This window comes from Hyperolius riggenbachi, chromosome 1, assembly GCF_040937935.1.
Source record: "Hyperolius riggenbachi isolate aHypRig1 chromosome 1, aHypRig1.pri, whole genome shotgun sequence".
NCBI lineage: Eukaryota > Metazoa > Chordata > Amphibia > Anura > Hyperoliidae > Hyperolius > Hyperolius riggenbachi.
The window spans coordinates 634486043-634504484 of NC_090646.1; the positions used below are offsets into that span (position 1 = coordinate 634486043).

Below are 18442 nucleotides of genomic sequence, written 5' to 3' on the forward strand. Positions count from 1 at the left end.
TTATATAGCGCTTTTCTCCTGTCGGACTCAAAGCGCTCAAGAGCTGCAGCCACTGGGATGCGCTCAGGAGGCCACCCTGCAGTGTTAGGGAGTCTTGCTTTGAACTCCTTACTGAATAGGTACTAGACCTAGCCAGGATTCGAACTCTGGTCTCCCATGTCAAAGGCAGAGCCCTTAACCAGTAATCTATTCATCCACCTAGTGAACATGAGGTAACCGTGTCTGTAACCGTGTTTTGGTAGAAAAAATATGTACCCTGGGCAATTTCTGCTGTAGACATGGTAACAACCTCCATATTGAAGGGCTTGAGTACAATTTATTGTGTATCACTTTTTATCATGAAGGATATATGCTGCATACTGTATATGTTTCCCATGAGGCAGATCTTGTATGTAAGCTTGACTTTTACAGATTTTCTTTAAATAATGGGGTTGAACTACAATCTTCCATCAAAATCCCCTTTTTAGTTTGTAACACCCCTCTTTTCCCCCCTCTAGAGTTGATATTTTATTTAGCATATTTTTATGGTAGTGTGGCTTGTCTTCTTAAAACAGAAGGAATTTGTGATAATTCAGCTTTAAGTGAACTTCTGTGGTCCCCCACAATGCACCGCTAGTGAATATGCAAATTCATAGGGAGATAATATTCAGTAGCGGTGCATTGTGGGTAGCCACAGATGTTCACTTAAAACTGAATTATCGAAAATACCTTCTGTTTTAAGAAGGCATAATACACTAAATAAGGGCCCTTTTCCACTACAGCGTTTGAGATTGCTGAATCGCAAAACCGCAAACCGCTAGTGATTTTAAAATCGATACGGTTTGCTTTTTAACATAGGAATCGCTGTAGGTAATTTCCGCTACCGCAATTAGTCTTTCACTTAATCGCGATCGCGACACGGAACGATTTTTGCCGCAATTTTGCTATGCAGTGCATAGCAAAATCGCGATCGCAAAGGTCGGGAAATCGCTAGGAATTTTTTTCCTTTTGCTGAATCGCAATCGCTAGCGTTTAGTGCGAACGCTAGCGATTGCTAGTGGAAAAGGGCCCTTAGTGTTGCCTTTTAGTAGGAGGGCTTTTCAGTCTCTCTTAGTCCCCTATACATTCCTAGTGGTTTTGGGTCACCCCGAGCTGATCGGTTACTGTGTCATATTTTTATGATAAAACATTGAAAAGTACATTTTACATGCAGGAGATGCTATAGTGCTTTCTTTCGTTGCTCATTGTCTGTTTTTGGTGCACATGTTTAGTTATGTATGGTAGCATGCGATCTCTCCCTCTTATTTTCCTTGGATGTACCGTGATTTGGATATACGAGAACCTCACGGCAATATTATGAGGCTAAATTTTTTGCCATGGAATTGTGCTTTTAAATAAAGTCGGACCACCCTGACATCCAGCGTGCAGGGCAGCCGAGTACCTGCTCTTGCTGGGAATACTCCGAACCCGCATTGCATTAGATTTTGGGCATTTGCCACACAGCGCTGGTCTGGCCACGGGCCTGTGAGGGGAGAGGGGAAACCGCTGTGCTAACTGAATAATAACGTGCAGACAATGGTGGGTCTATACCTCCCTGCAGCGCAGCAATGAAAAGGGCTTATAATTGCCTTTCCTGGGAAGCAAGCGGGTTACGGCACTTAGGTGTGCGTTATGCCAAGCTCTTAAAAAGTAATATGGGTTCATTAAAGCTGGTTTGGTGCCTATATTCTGTGCATTAATAATGCACAGCGATGTGCCCTGGATAGAGGCACTTTGCCCATCTCTATATATCCTCACTTGAGCAATATAGAAGGTGCCAATGCTGAGTAGTTAAAGGACCACTGTCGCAAAAATTGTAAAAATGTAAAATAAACACATACAAATAAGAAGTGCGTTTCTTCCAGAGTAAAATTAGACTTTTCTCCTATGTTGCTGTCACTTACAGTAAGTAGAAGAAATCTGACATTACCGAAAGGTTTTGGATTAGCCCAGCTCCTCGTGGGGGATCCTCAGGGTATTCTTTATTTTAAAAAGCACTTAATGAATGGCAGTTGTGTTGCTCAATTGCCAAAAAGGTGTGCAAACAGGTGTGTGTGTGTGTGTGTGTGTGTGTGTGTGTGTGTGTGCGGGGGGGGGGGGGGGGGGGGGGAGGTCTGCATCTTTATATAAATCTTTTTCAGGGATGGTCTCTTTAGAAATAATAAAGGCCGTGCTGAGAATCCCCCATGAAGAGATGGACTAGTCGAAAACCTGGATGTTCTGTCAGATTTCTGCTGCTTACTGTTACTTACAACAACATAGGAGAAAAGTATTTTATGGCTCATTTTACTCTGCAAAAAACAACTTCTTATTTGTATGTTTACAAATATTTTACAATTTTCCCAGATTATTCCAGCTCTGCTTTCCACTGAAGCAAGTTGCAAAAACAAACAAACAAAAAACAAACAAAAAAAAAAAAGTTAGATACTGACCTATTAGGAGAGATGGACCCAGTAGAGCCTTCCGGTAACTCTCTACATCCCCCCCACCCCGTTCAAAATGTTGCACTTTCGGGGCTCCTCACATCCCCAAGTGCTTCCAATGACTCCCCGATGTCAGGTTTTACATAAGTCAGGAGCATAGCTCCTAACTTTTTGAGATAAGAAAGAGGGACACTTAAGCCATGCCCCTGCCACATCCCTTAATCATGCCCCTGACACGCCCGTAGTCATGCATACCATAAAGATTTCAAAAGAAAGATGTTGTTTTATAATTCAAGCCCCACTGAACCTTCCTATCCTGGTTCATTTCCTTCATATTAACATTTGAAAATAAGAAATCTATCAATTTAAAGCATGGGAATAAAGTTTCAAGTCAACACATTTTTCAGATGATAAAATATAAAATTTGCATAAATCTGTGCATGAGTCCTGAAAGGGGTAAAAATGAGGGAGAAAGAGGGACAGAGGGATTGCGATTCCAAAGAGGGACTGTCCCTCCAAAAGAGGGACACTTGGGAGCTATGGTCAGGAGGACTCAGTTCCTTTGCGTCTGGCCATATATTATTAAATGCATCTTACAACTCCAGTTAGGCTCGGTTGCACCCTGCAAGGAATATGTACCATTTTCTGCAGCACAGCAAAAGTAAGCAAATGGATCCAATGCTGGCCTACAGCTCTGCTTCCACATGCATTTAATGTACCCCTGAACTGGATACAAAAAAAACTTACTGACGCCCATGGTGGGCTAGAGTACCTTTTCAGAAGTGTCCTGGTGCTACTCGTTGCTTATGGGTTCCCCCCTGTTCCCAGCTTCGCTAGTGAGTGTCTGTGACTTTTAACTGTACAGGTGCAAGTTCAAAATTGCATGAGCGCAGAGAAAGCAAGCGCTTGTTCATTGGAAAGGTGCAGCTCAAAACTTGTGCACTTCAGGATAGTTCTGTGCTCGTAAGAGGAACTTCTTGGAGGCACAGGAGCTGTGAGGACAGGGGACTGATAACTGGGGAGGGTGGAAATGAACCCCCAAGACAATGAGCTTTGCCAGGACACTTCTAAAAAAAGGTAATTGGCCCACCATGGATTTAATAGATTTTAGCAAATCTGTTGCTGCAAATGTAACGCCCTGATCTGTTGCATTTCTCCAGATAGGTTATGCGTATCACATAGAGACCTATGGTGGAAATACATCTGCCCCCCAAAGGATATTCAATTAACTAAAACCCATTGAATTGCAGACGCACTTCATGTGCGTCATTATGGATATGAGTCGTGAAGTGGATGGTCTCTGCTACCACCTCTCTCTCTCCTTTTTTCCTTTCTTCTTTATGTGTCTGTTTTCTCACCTTCTCTTCTCTCCCCTCTTCTGTTTTCTTATACCCTGCTATCGCAGGAATATACTTAAAGTGACTCTGTAACAAAAATTACAACGTTTTTTCTACCATCCTACAAGTTCCTAAACATATTCTAATGTGTTCTGGCTTACTGCAGCTCTTTCTACTATAACCATCTCTGTAATAAATCAATGTATCTTTCCCCTGTCAGACTTGTCGGCCTGTGTCTGGAAGGCTGCCAAGTTCTTCAGTGTTGAACTGTTCCTCTATGCACACTCCAGTGTGTGTTTTATTTACATAAGCCAGCAGCTTCTCTGCTATCTTATCAGTGATAGAAGAGAGCTGGCTGTGAAAGGAGCTGGTCTGTCACATACTGAGGAATTAACGACATAGGCAGAGCTGTCTGCAGGAAGCCTGTAATGTTCAGTGCATGAGAGAAGCTGGGGACAGAAGGTAAACACACACAAGTGATCTCTTGAGATTCAGAAGTAAGGCTGTATACAGCCTGCTTGTGTATGGATGTATTTTCTATGTGTGGACATATTGTACATCAACCTACTTCCTGTTTTGGCGGCCATTTTGTTTGTTTATAAACAAACTTTTAAAAACTGTTTTTGACTACTTTTAATGCGGCGGGGAGCGGCGACATTGTGACAGAGGGTAATAGGAGATGTCCCCTAACACACTGGTATGTTTACTTTTGTGCGATTTTAACAATACAGATTCTCTTTAAGCTAATTAAACTATCCCCCCCCTAATAAGGTCCTATACACCCTTATTAAAGGTATGTCTATACGCTCCTTACTTCAAATATTTACTTGGGTTTGCTCCTCACTACTCGGTGTCGTTACATGGACTGGTTTAAATACTATAAGTGACTGGTGTATGATCCCAATTGGGCCCTTTCTCTTATATTAGACACATACCAATAACCTTCCACTCCACTGGAGACACTGTGAACTCTATATCACCATTAAATACGATATACCACGTTAGTCCTACATTATTCCTTGGGTCTTACAACACTCTTCATTTGCAAGAAAATGGAAGGTCCGCACCAGTCCAGGGTTCCAATCTTTATTAGGACATATCCATTAAAGGAACATGGATGCAAGCATCAGTTAGCTGACTGATGCTTGCATCCATGTTCCTTTAATGGATATGTCCTAATAAAGATTGGAACCCTGGACTGGTGCGGACCTTCCATTTTCTTGTACTTTTGTGGGCCTGCTGACCTGGTCGTGCACAGTCTCAGGGTCCTGTGGGTTGCAGCGGTGTTCACATACTCAATTGCAGACTCTTCATTTGCCTTTTTCTTTTTATTATGGGCGGAGCAGGTTTGCCGCCCTGCATTTTTATATAAGCCTTCAAGTTGTAAGTTCAACTACGCATAATACCTGTATTTCTTCCATTGTTACTATATCATGTATATGGATGTTATGTACCATTTCTCTCTTTGAAATCCAAAAATAAAAGAATCTTTAAAAAAAAAGAAATAAATCTGCCCCAGATGCGAATGCGACAAGAAAGCGGAGCACACACTGGTCCCCTCCACTCTGAGCTGAATGCACCATCGCAAGTGGGAACTGAGCCCTAGCCTTTTTAGCTGTCTTGTTTATTTTTATAACATTTTCTTATAAATGGTGGAAGAAAACCTTCTTTTCCCAGTTTTGTTTTGTTTTTTTACTTTTCCTCCTTGCATGGCGTTTCTGGTTTGGTAACGCAGACGGCCCTGCAGGCGATCGGCTGGCTGAGTTGGATGCACTGAGGCCCATATGCAATTCACTTTTTCTCCTGATTTTTCTCCTAAGGGATATTTTAACTGTTTATCAATAGAATGTTTTTAACGCCACCAACAATACTCAAAATAATTTTGATAGGACTTTTTTTTTACTTACTCTTTGGTACTTTTTCAATAACAAAGTGCTGAAAAGTTACTTTAAATAGAAGATTAAAATGTATCTCCTAGGAGAAAACTCAGGAGAAAAATGTAATTGCATATGGGCCTATGTCTCTCACAGAAGCCCTATGGCTAGATATGGGAGGAGATTTCTCATTTCGGTGCTGGTTAGGTAACCTGTCTGGCTGAGTGGGATGCGCAGGGTCTCTCACAGAAGCCCTATGGCTGGATATGGGAGGAGATTTCTCATTTCGGTGCTGGTTAGGTAACCTGTCTGGCTGAGTGGGATGCGCAGGGTCTCTCACAGAAGCCCTATGGCTGGATATGGGAGGAGATTTCTCATTTCGGTGCTGGTTTGGTAACCTGTCTGGCTGAGTTGGATGCACAGGGTCTCTCACAGAAGCCCTATGGCTAGATATGGGAGGAGATTTCTCATTTCGGTGCTGGTTTGGTAACCTGTCTGGCTGAGTTGGATGCACAGGGTCTCTCACAGAAGCCCTATGGCTGGATATGGGAGGATATTTCTTATTTCGGTGCTGGTTAGGTAACCTGTCTGGCTGAGTGGGATGCGCAGGGTCTCTCAGAGAAGCCCTATGGCTAGATATGGGAGGAGATTTCTCATTTCAGTGCTGGTTAGGTAACCTGTCTGGCTGAGTTGGATGCACAGGGTCTCTCACAGAAGCCCTATGGCTGGATATGGGAGGATATTTCTCATTTTGGTGCTGGTTTGGTAACCTGTCTGGCTGAGTTGGCTGCACAGGGTCTCTCACAGAAGCCCTCTGCCTGTGTGTGGGATGAGATTTCTCATTTCGGTGCTGGTTTGGTAACCTATCTGGCTGAGTTGGATGCACAGGGTCTCTCACAAAAGATCCCTGGGCTCTGGCTGGATGTGGGAGCAGATTTCTCAGTTCGGTGCTGTTCATGGAATGTAAACACTGCAGATAACAATTATGGGAATTGCAAGTGTTTTCTCGCTGCTATTTTGTCTTGTGTGACCCTGAGAAACTTCCTGAGCCGGGTGTTTTATAAACAGCTCTTATCCTCGCTGGTACCTTCTGAAATGTGGCAGCCATATGACGGCCATGTTTAGAGAACGACGTGGGCAGCCGTGTGGAAGCCGCTAATAGAGTGTTGGGAAGCGCAGCGAGGCGTGGAGACAGACGGCATAAAGACAAACAGAGCACAGGATGAGGAAAAAAAACTCTTCCTAGAGATGGTCTATGTCTAGGAGAACTCATGGAGAAGCATGTGATTCGATTGCATCCTGCTGCACCACATGATCATGACTAGCAAATCAGAGACTTGCATATCTATCACCTGACCAAACTCATCACATGCTTCTCCATGAGTTCTCCTAAACATGACCATCAGCAGTCTACTCTTATGTGTACAGCTATAAGATATTATACCATACCTCATCGGTTATCTCTTTTAGGCTGGCATCGATTACACAAATATATATATATATATATATATATATATATATATATATATATATATATAAATAAAATATTTATATCTGTGGCAACAACTTCTGTGTTGTGACATTGAAAGTACGGTGACTGATTCTTCTCCACCTGCTGTCACCCAATGCCCAGCAGCAACACAAAACTGGTATCAGTGTGGTCAGTGGGAGTGATAGCACCATGGGAGCTGTAGTCCTGTGGCACCACAAACCTCATGCAATAGGTCCACAGTGATGGCTAACCTTGGCACTCCAGCTGTGGTGGAACTACAAGTCCCATGAGGCATTGCAATACTGTGACAGCTCTAAGCATAACTCGGGGAGGCAGAGGCATGATGGGAATTGTAGTTTTGTCACAGCTGGAGTGCCAAGGTTAGCCATCACTGCAATAGGATAATAGAAACTATTTTAAACAGGAACCATAATCACATATAGTAGATTGCTGTAAATTTTCAAGGATACCCACTTTTTTTTACGTTAGCTATGCGGAATGTTTTTAAGCCAACCACCTAGTACCTAGTTAGCAGTCCGCTCAACCAAGTGTCAAGACTCAGTGGCGTAGCTAAGTAGTTGTGGGCCCCAATGCAAGTTTTACAATGGGGCCCCCCAAGCACTCTATACATAACAATTGATACGGCGCACCAAAACCTGCCAATGGCAACTACAGTGTCAGAGGTGCAAGAAGGGGATGGGAAACAGCTTGTTAATGATTACCACTGTTCAAAGTATCTATAGAAGTGATTATTATGAGCACAGGATCAGTAGAGAGCTAATACTATGATAGAGAGTGGACCCTTTGGGGCCCCTCTGGCCCAAGGGCCCCGATGCGGTCGCAACCTCTGCAACCCCTATTGCTACGCCCCTGTTCAAGTACATGTATCCAGGGTGAGGTGATCCCGCTGGTGCCAGATGCTAAAAGACAACTGTAATGAGAGGGATATAGAGGCAGCCATATTTATTTCCTTTTAACCACTTAAAGGGAACCTAAACTGAGAGGGATATGGATGTTTCCTTTTAAACAATACCAGTTGCCTGGCAGTCCTGCTTATCTCTTTGGCTGAATCACACACCTGAAACAAGCATGCAGTAATCCAGTCTGACTTCAGTCAGAGCATCTGATCTATATGCTTGTTCAGGGGCTGTGGCTGAAAGTATTAGAGGCACAGGATCAGCAGGAGAGTCAGTTGGCTGAAGGTGTAATGGTTAAGGGCTCTGCCTCTGACACAGGAGACCAGGGTTCGAATCTCGGCTCTGCCTGTTCAGTAAGCCAGCACTAATTCAGTAGGAGACCTTTGGCAAGTCTCCCTTACACTGCTACTGCCAATAGAGCGCGCCCTAGTGGCTGCTGCTCTGCTCTGGCGCTTTGAGTCCGCAAGGAGAAAAGCGCAATATAAATGTTATTTGTCTTGTCTTGTCTTGTCAGGCAAAGGAAAAATCCATATCCTTCTCAGTTTAGGTTCCCTTTAAGGACCACAGGCTTAAAGAGGAGCTGTTAGGTATAAGGTCTCAGAGAAAATAAACACATATATCAGTAGCTAAAGATTGGCTGTACTTACATTACATATGCATTTCACTGTCCACGTTTGTACTTCACAGAATTTTTATATAGTATTTGCAGGGAATGATGCTCCTGACAGCTCATGGCAGGTTCCATGTTTGTCTGTCTCCTATGAAGCCAAATGTGTGGTCATGTCCTGCCTGCTTCCTGATGATTCCACTCTCACAAACGCTGGTAATGAATAACACTACTGTGCAGTGAATATTAATTAGCCATGTGGCTAGGAACAATAGCGGACTCCTGCAGTGTACTCTGCCCGAGATTTATTAGTGCTGTGAGCTAGACTGTTACATGCTGTTGAAACTTGAGCCTCACTAGCAGCCAGGGGAGGGCCCCAGAATGCTTTGCAGTATCTGTTATTCGGCTTGCGTCCTCCTTAGGAGCCTGGGAATACGGAGCCTTGCTGTCAGCAAACATCTAAAGTAAGAGAGATTTTTAACTGCAGTATTGCCTTTTTGGCTTCCTTCTAAACTGTTTAACACAGGAGAATAGAGGTTTAAATTAGCTTTTGCAGCCTGACAGTTACTCTTTTTTTTGCAAAATAGGCCACTGCAGCTTTGAGGCCTCGTTACAGGGCCATACAACTCAGCACACAAGTGATTCCCCCTCCCTTTTCTGCCCATCCAATAGAGCATGTTTAATTATTTATTTTTAAATTTTGCTATTATTATTTTTTTTTTTCAACTTCCCCTCCCTCCCTCTCCCCGCCAGCCAATCAGTGCGATCAGCTGTCATTGTCCCCCCAGGTGACAGCCAAGTGACACGGCTGTCCCCAGTACAGCGCTGCTGTAGATCGCAGCGCTGTAAATAGATGGCGCTGGGAGACTCATTCAAGCAGGGATGTGCGCGCGCATCGGCGTGATGTGGTTGCCTAGAGGTTAAACAATAGCAGTTGCCTGGTTGTCCTTCTGATCCTCTACCTCTGATACTTTTAGCCATGGACCCTGAACAAGCATACAGCAGATCAGGTGTTTCTGACATTATTGTCAGATCTGATAAGATTAGCTGAATGCTTGTTTCTGGTGTGTTTCACAAACTACTGCAGCCAAATAGATCAGCAGAGCTGCCAGGCAACTGGAATTGTTTAACAGGAAATAAATATGGCAGCCTCCATATCATTCTCATAACAGTTGCCCTTTAAGTTCACACACATTTTTGAAGACCCGAGGTGACATGCTTCTGAGGTCAGGGATGTTGGCATGATGGAAAATGTCCTTCTTAGGACCCTAACTGATATCAGAGTCTCCTTCTGAGATAAGTTTGTTCAAAACATAATAATGTATGCGAAAAGCATTCATGAAGAATCTGTACATTTGTCTAATGCTGCCCTCTAGTGGTGAAAGAACAAATCGTTGTTGCATTTTCTACTTCAGGAGATTGTGGTGCGACACTCCCTTTCTGTGCTGGGTGCACCTGGAAGCATTTACATGGAATGTACTGTGTTGTGTTTGTATATTCTCCTGACCTCTCTGCCCTTGCTTTTATTTGTTTGATCTTTACTTAACATTTCCTTGATGTATATAGTGGCATCTATCCATGTATTGTTGCTGGGCTGACAGTTTGTTTGCTGTGGGATTGGGTGATACCATGTCTGTGCAGTTACTGCTTACGTGACTGTTTGCCATGCTTATTCCCCTACTGTACACAACTGCACACGCTCAACAGATTTAAGTAGGATAGCATATAATAGAATATTTACTGGAAAGAAACCATTCCGTCTGGCTGTAAACACAGCAACAAACGGCATGTTTTCTGGTGGTTGTGTGGACTGAGGTGAGCGAGGAGGTATTATTCTGGTATTATTCAGCCACTACTGCATCCAAATAGATCAGCAGGGCTGCCAGGCAACTGGTATTGTTTAGAAGGAAATAAATATGGCAGCCACCATATTCTTCTAGCTACAGTTGTTCTTTAAGCTGAAAGACACTGTAGACTAGTCTCACCTCAACATAGCAGCTAGTTACAGAAGGAGGTATGTTAGAATCATGATGTGTACATAGTACTGTTGCCATGGTTGCAAGGATGGATCTGTATGTTTAACATTGGAAACTATAAATCAAAGCCATGTGCTATCAAGTAGATTAATAAAGTACAGGGGAAACTTGTAAAATTAGAATATCGTGCAAAAGTCCATTTATTTCAGTAATGAAACTTAAAGAGAAACTCCGACCAAGAATTGAACTTTATCCCAATCAGTAGCTGATACCCCCTTTTACATGAGAAATCTATTCCTTTCCACAAACAGACCAGCAGGGGGCACTGTATGACTGATATTGAGGTGAAACCCCTCCCACAAGAAGCTCTGAGTACCAAGGTACTTCTGGCAGTTTCCTGTCTGTGAACCCTGTTGCATTGTGGGACATAGCTGGTTACAGCTGTTTCCAACTGCCAAAACAGCAAGCAGCAGCTACATCGCTTGCCAGCAGTAAAAATGTCACCATGTAATAAATGTCAGAATATAAATCAGGGATTTAAAATATTTTACAATGGGCAAACACTGACTAAATCATTTATACATAATTATTGTAAAAATGAAGCACTTTTTCATTACATTATTTTCAGTGGAGTTCCTCTTTAAAAGGTGAAACTAATATATGGAATAGACTCATTACATGCAAAGCGAGATATTTCAAGCCTTCATTTGTTATAATTTGATGATTATGGATTACAGCTTATGAGAATCCCAAAATCAAAATCTCAGACCGAATCAAAATCAAATCTCAGGCGAATTTGTATGTTTTTTTATTTGTATGTGGGGGTGATTGCTGCATTTCATTGTTAACCAAGAGGTTTATAATAGCAGGTACGAAGGAAGACTCATAAAAGTAGTACAGTAAGTTAAAAAATCAACATATGTATAGCAACAATTCTATATGCAAGTATAGAACGTAAGCATTTTAACCTGTCAATCGATGAGGCGCGATTTGTATTCATAATTTTTATGCAGGAGTTTCCTGAGATCCCCCAAACTTTTCAGGGGTTCTTTGACTCAAAAAGTTGAGAAAGGGTGCTAGGGATCTCCCAGATGCTTCCTGAGTCTTTCTTGAGACCATCACTGCCCTGGACCCACTGGAAGGTCCTGTCCGAGCTCTCCGCTGTTCATGGGCGCGCTACTGAGCTGCACCCATGCAAGTATGACCGCACCTGCGCAGCAGCACAGAGCCGCTGATGCAGGGCCAGTTCTAGACTTTTTGCTGCCTGAGACAAACTTGTGAGGATGCACCGCCCCCCCTTCCGGATTTGGAATGGTCACACAGCACCCGACAATTTACTCTGTTTCATTTAAAGAGACTCTGAAGCAGCTTTAAAGCGGAATATAACTCTGCATTTCAACTTTGCTCTAAAACATTATTTACAGTATATTATATGCAACCAGCATTTTTTTTTTTACTAGACCAGCATTGGAAGGGTTACACAGAGTTTTAAAGTTCCTGGAGATTTCTGCAGACGCATCCGAAGCTGAAATAGATACATTTTGTTTACATAAATGTATCCAAGTGTTGAATGTGACTCACTCTGGCCTCTTTCACAAGGGAAGCTAAAGGCAGTGAACCCGCGACATGTCAGCTGCTCCTGAGCAGGCACTTGCTAGCGATTGCCATGGACAGTGGAGGGGCAGCCACTGCACTGGGTCACTTGTGAGAGTGGCTGAACTCCGATATGTCATTCATTAATTTGCTGCCTAGTAACTGCTACTGCCACATGTCAGACTCTGATACTCATGGAGTCACAAATGCCACTGTTCAGCTTCCTGCTGTGCATGAGCGAGACCGTTTTGTGCCTGTAGAGGTACAGCCGCCCCTGCACAGTAAGCTGGAGCAACTCATCCACAAGCGCAGAGCCATGAGGAACGGTGAAACATTTGCATCAGATGCAGAGATTCCAGGGGCAGCATGTTTGTACTGTGTTTACACTTTCAGCATGCAGTCAGAGAAGTAGGAGAAGTGAGAGGAGAGTGAGGTGAAGAGGTCATCATTGGGGAAAAGCAGCTTGTTGTGCTGTGCCTTGTTATGTAAACAAAATGTATCTATCTCAGCTTCGGATGCGTCTGCAGAAATCTCCAGGAACTTTAAAACTCTGTGTAACCCTTCCAATGCTGGTCTAGTAAAAAAGAAAAATGCTGGTTGCATATAATATACTGTAAATAATGTTTTAGAGCAAAGTTGAAATGCAGGGTTATATTCCGCTTTAAAATGGCTTTTTACCTTATATTCAACAGGGGCATGTTTGCCCCTGCTAAAACGCCGCTATCCCGTGGCAGAACGAGGGGTCTTTACCCCCCCCAAATCCCCTCCGTGGTGCCGGTTCCTGTTGAGGCAGAGCTAATGGCTGTAGCTCTGCCTCTCAGCATCTATCAGCGCATATCTCCGCCTCTTCCCCGCCCCTCTCAGTCTTCCTTCACTGAAAGGGGCGGGGAGGAGGCGGAGATCCGCCGCTGATAGACGCGCATGGAGGCAGAGCTACAGCTCATAGCTCTGCCTCAATGAGCAGCAAAATCCACAACCAAGAAAGTCGTGGATTTTGCAGGGGGGATTTGGGGGGTAAAGACCCCTCGTTCTGCCGTGGGAGAGCGGCGTTTTAGCAGGGGCAAACATGTCCCTGTTGAATATAAAGTAAAAAGCCATTTTTAAGTCGCTTCACAGTCTCTTTAATGTCCTCTGTCAGCAAGGGAGCATATGCAACAACTTGAGACATGACATGTTGCAGCTCAACACAATAGCACACTGGCTGGCTGCAAATCTGTGACAAACAAACTGCTTACCCCCAGCCACTCCATTCCACCTCTGTCAGGACAGCAGTGCCACCTCCTCCCTTCTGCTGTGCAAGTCTAATGAAACACTGCTGCTCTCCTGCCTCCCCTCTACTCACTCACTGTCAGACTCCTCACACAGGCACAGCACAACAAGCTGCTTTTGCCAAATGGTAACCTCTTCGCCTCACTCTCCTCTCACTTCTCCTCCTACTCGGACTGCATGCTGAAAGTGTAAACACAGTACAAACATGCTGCCCCTGCAATCTCTGCACCTGATGCAAATGTTTCACCTTTCCTCATGGCTCTGCGCTTGTGGATGAGTTGCTCCAGCTTACTGTGCAGGGGCGGCTGTACCTCTACAGGCACAAAACGGTCTCGCTCATGCACAGCAGGAAGCTGAACAGTGGCATTTGTGACTCCATGAGTATCAGAGTCTGACATGTGGCAGTAGCAGTTACTAGGCAGCAAATTAATGAATGACGTATCGGAGTTCAGCCACTCTCACAAGTGACCCAGTGCAGTGGCTGCCCCTCCACTGTCCATGGCAATCGCTAGCAAGTGCCTGCTCAGGAGCAGCTGACATGTCGCGGGTTCACTGCCTTTAGCTTCCCTTGTGAAAGAGGCCAGAGTTGGAATAATAATCGGTTGTAGTTTCTTTTGTCCACTAGGAGGCAATATAGCATTACTCATATATCACCATATAAATCAGCCTACATTACATGAAGCACTTCAAAATGCTATTTTGCCATCAAGCATCTAATGCAGATTTCGCCCCCACATGAGTAAGAAGTCACATCCATAAACCAACTCGTCAGGAGAGTGGGTGGAGCGTTCAAATCGTTCCTTGATTGACAAGCATCCATAACTGCTGGTTTATAGCAGATCCATAGCATTCCATTTTCAGGTGAACCGCTTAAAATTAGAATATGGTGCAAAAGTCCAATTATTTCAGTAATTCAACTTAAAAGGTGAAACTAATATATGAAATAGACTCATTACATGCGTAGCGAGATATTTCATGCCGTTATTTGGTATAATTTTGATGATTAACGCTTACAGCTCATGAAAACCCCAAAATCCCAGTCCATTAGAATATTGTGAAAATGTTCCATATTCTAGGCTCAAAGTGTCAGATTCTAATCAGCTAATTCATCCAAAACACCTGCAAAGGGTTCCTATTTCATATATCCGATTCACCTTTTAAGTTGAATTACTGAAATATAAATGTTTTTTTGCACAATATCCTAATTTTTCGTGCTTCCTCTGTTTAGAGCCATGCAAGCCAATTAGCATACAGACTATAATTATTATTATGATTCTGTAGAAATAAATATTCACAGACATCTTACAATGACAAACAAGGGCACTATGGATCAAAGCTCAGCTGTATAGAACCTCTTGTGGCAAGTGAATATTAAAGGATACCCGAACTGACCCGTGACATGATGAGCTAGACATGTGTATGTACAGTGCCTAACACACTAATAACTATGCTGTGTTCCTTTTTTTTCTTTCTCTGCCTGAAAGAGTTAAATATCAGGGATGTAAGTGGCTGACTCAGTCCTGACTCAGACAGGAAGTGACTACAGTGGGATCCTCACTGATAAGAAATTATTATTATTATTATTTTTTACTTATATAGCGCCAACATATTCCGCAGCGCTTTACAAAGCACAATAAGACGACAAGGGGAACATAGATATACTAACAAATTGTAAAACAGAGTTCCAAGCAGCACAAATATTGTGACAAAAACAGTAAACATTAGGAGGAGGACCCTGCCCTTGCGAGCTTACAATCTAGTGTGTAGTGGGGGACACATTAGGTAAGGGGGTGGAGGATGGATGAGGCAGTGACCCTTTGCCTCTGATTACATTGTGACAAATAAGTAAATAAGGGCTATAGAATGTTATAAGCTTGTCTGAAAAGGTGTGTTTTAAGAGTGCGTTTGAAGATGTCCAGGTTTGGAGCATGACGTACAGGCTGTGGAAGAGAGTTCCAGATAAGGCGTGATGCTCGGGTTAAGTTAAATTGGTTTGGGGTGGGTATTGTCTACAGGCCCATGGCCATACAGGGTCCTCATATCTACTGACACCCCTTTTATCTCTTTCTTGCTCTCAGAAGCCATTTTCTGGTAGGAAAGTGTTTTATAGTTGGAATTTCTTATCAGTGAGGGTCACACTGTGGTCACTTCCTGTCTGAGTCAGGACTGAGTCAGCCACTTGCATACCTGATATTTAACTCTTTCAGGCAGAGAAAGAAAAAAAGGAACACAGCATAGTTATTTGTGTGCTAGGCACTGTAAATACACATGACTATCTCATCATGTCACATGTCACTTCGGGTATCCTTTAATGGCCTTTAAAGGCAATACAACGATACAATAGGAGAGAAGACCCTGCCCCATATGAACTTATATACACGCAACAAACACCGCGCTGATTAGCAGCATGTAGTGAGGTGAGAATAGACCCTAAGCTCTGATCATTCCTTTGTCACCCTGGTTTTACTTTCATCCATCTCGGTCACATTCCATGCTACAGGTCACATGCGACTTCCTTCCTGTGACTCATGTTGCATAATATTATTATTAAACTTTACTTAGAAAGCGCTAACATATTACGCAGTGCTAAACAATGGATAGGGGAGACACTACAACATTAAACAGTGTTACACAGGGGACGTTACAACGTTAAAGGACTTTCGAGGTGAGGGGCAACAATTTATGGTTACTCGCCTGGGGCTTCCTCCAGCCCCTAGTGGCCGTTCCAGTCCCTCGCCGCAGCTCGGGTCCTCCTCTGTGTCCCACTGGCCGCCCGTAATGATTGGCGACCCGCCGCTCGGTCGGCTCTTGTGTGCGAGCACTTGTGCCCGTGTGTTTACGTCGCTGGCGTATACTGCGCATGCACAGTTGTAGTGTGCAGGGGCAGTACATGCCAGGTGCATAAAGGGGAGATCTAATGCGTGGTTTTGTATGCCAGGTGGTGCAGTATAAATTTCAAGGGCAACTGAAGTGAGAAGACTACGGAGGCTGCCATGTTTATTTCCTTTTAAACAACACCAGTTGCTTGGCAGCCCTGCTGGTCTGTTTGGCTGCAGAAGAGTGTAAATAACACCAGAAACAAGCATGCAGCTAATCTTTCAGATCTGACAATGTCAGAAATGCCTGATCTGCTGCATGCTTGTTCAGGGTCTATGGCTGAAAGTATTAGAGGCAGAGCATCAGCTGGGCTGCCAGGCAACTGGTATTGCTTAAAAGGAAATAAACATTGCAGCCTCCATATCCCTCTCTCTTAAGTTGTCCTTTAAGCTCGTGTCAGTAGATCTGAGGACCCTGTATGGCCATGGGCCTGTAGACAATACCCACCCCAAACCAATTTAACTTAACCTAAAACATTAATGACAAAAAAAATAAGACTCCAGAGGAAGAGGAAGGGTGGGTGGGGAGCTCACCTATGCCACAGGGGTGACAGGCAGCTAGATGGGGAACGGACCTCCTTTATATATACCTGACCTGTCTCTGATTGGTCGGACTAATCTTCCTCAGGACCTAGTAACACCTGGCTAACTATATCAGCCTGCCCTGCCGACCAATCAGAGCTTCCTAAAGGTTCCCCTGCACTGCAGTGTTGTTCTGACCAATCAACATCCAGCTCACCTCAGAGAGGGAAAAATGAACTGGATGTTGAGGAATTCTCCTGACAGGCCTAACTTCATTTTACCTCAAGTATAGTTAGTGGGGATTGCCACAGGCCCATGTGTGGCCTACCTAATTGTTCGGCCCCTGTTATTCTTGTACAGCAGTGTATGTATGTCTGTAGATCTGAGGCTCCTGTATGGCCATTGTTGTACAGCAGTGAGCAGTTTCCTTAAATATAAGACATGAGAAGTGACTTGGCTCATTCATAAGAGGAAGTTATGAGCCCTCTGCATCCTAGTGACTAATCCACGACCCTGAAAGGCATTTTAACATGGGGAAGAGGTACAATCTGGCCACATGACAAGCGACCGCTAACTGAAGGTATTACAACATTACTTGTTTTCAAGAACAGTCCCAAGAAGGGAAGTTTCACATCCTGTACAAAGGCAATAAAACTCAATAGGATATCAACGCTCTTATTGTGCTTTTCATGAGTAAACACTGGCATTGTTAATAATTGATATAAAATGTATCATCACCGTACAAGCCGGTATGTCAAGCAAATCTATACAAACCTCTGAGGGTTGCTTTATAAAAGCCCTGCCCATAGTTGGCATGGCACGCTGGTGTTCATTTTGCTGATGACCTAAAAAGGAAAGCCAATAGTAGAATATCAGTAAATTTACCAATAATCTACTATTAAAGCGTAGACAAGGATTGGGAAAATAACTGTATTAACTGGTAGGTGATCAGAGGCGCCAGCAGAATAAAATTGATATAAAATTGTTAAAAATTGCCGAGAGGGAAAGTGGTGGACTTCCCCTCAATAATTAGACACCAAGGTCTGTCATCAAATCAAACGAATACATTTATTCAATAGTACCCCAAAATCTGCAACGCGTTTCGTGGGAACAGACCCACTTCTTCAGGCAATAAAACGGGGACAACAAACACAGCAATCAATGTGCAGTGAATTTAGCACCTCTGATGACAGACCTTGGTGTCTAATTATTGAGGGGAAGTCCACCACTTTCCCTCTCGGGAATTTTTAACAATTTTATATCAATTTTATTCTGCTGGCGCCTCTGATCACCTACCAGTATACTTGAGTCCACCCCAGGTGGAGGGGTGATCCTACCCCATTTTTTCTGATCTACAGAGAGCGACTTCTTAATCCTGAGTGAGGACAGGTCTAATCTCCTCACCTGCCTATACAGTGGTTGCCTGAGCGGTAACCCATGTTTGTGAGTATAACCATCTCACTTATTCATTTCCCTTCGTATCTCTGACATACTACACCATATTGGGCTCTCGATTTCTCTCTTTTCAACTGTATTAA

General features: G+C 43.6%; 1 protein-coding gene across 3 annotated transcripts in view; it reads left to right on the forward strand.

Moving 5' to 3' along the window:
- PDZD2 (PDZ domain containing 2) overlaps positions 1-18442 on the forward strand; it is a 467120-nt gene that overhangs the window by 134093 nt on the left and 314585 nt on the right. The gene's annotated exons all lie outside the window — the stretch shown is intronic.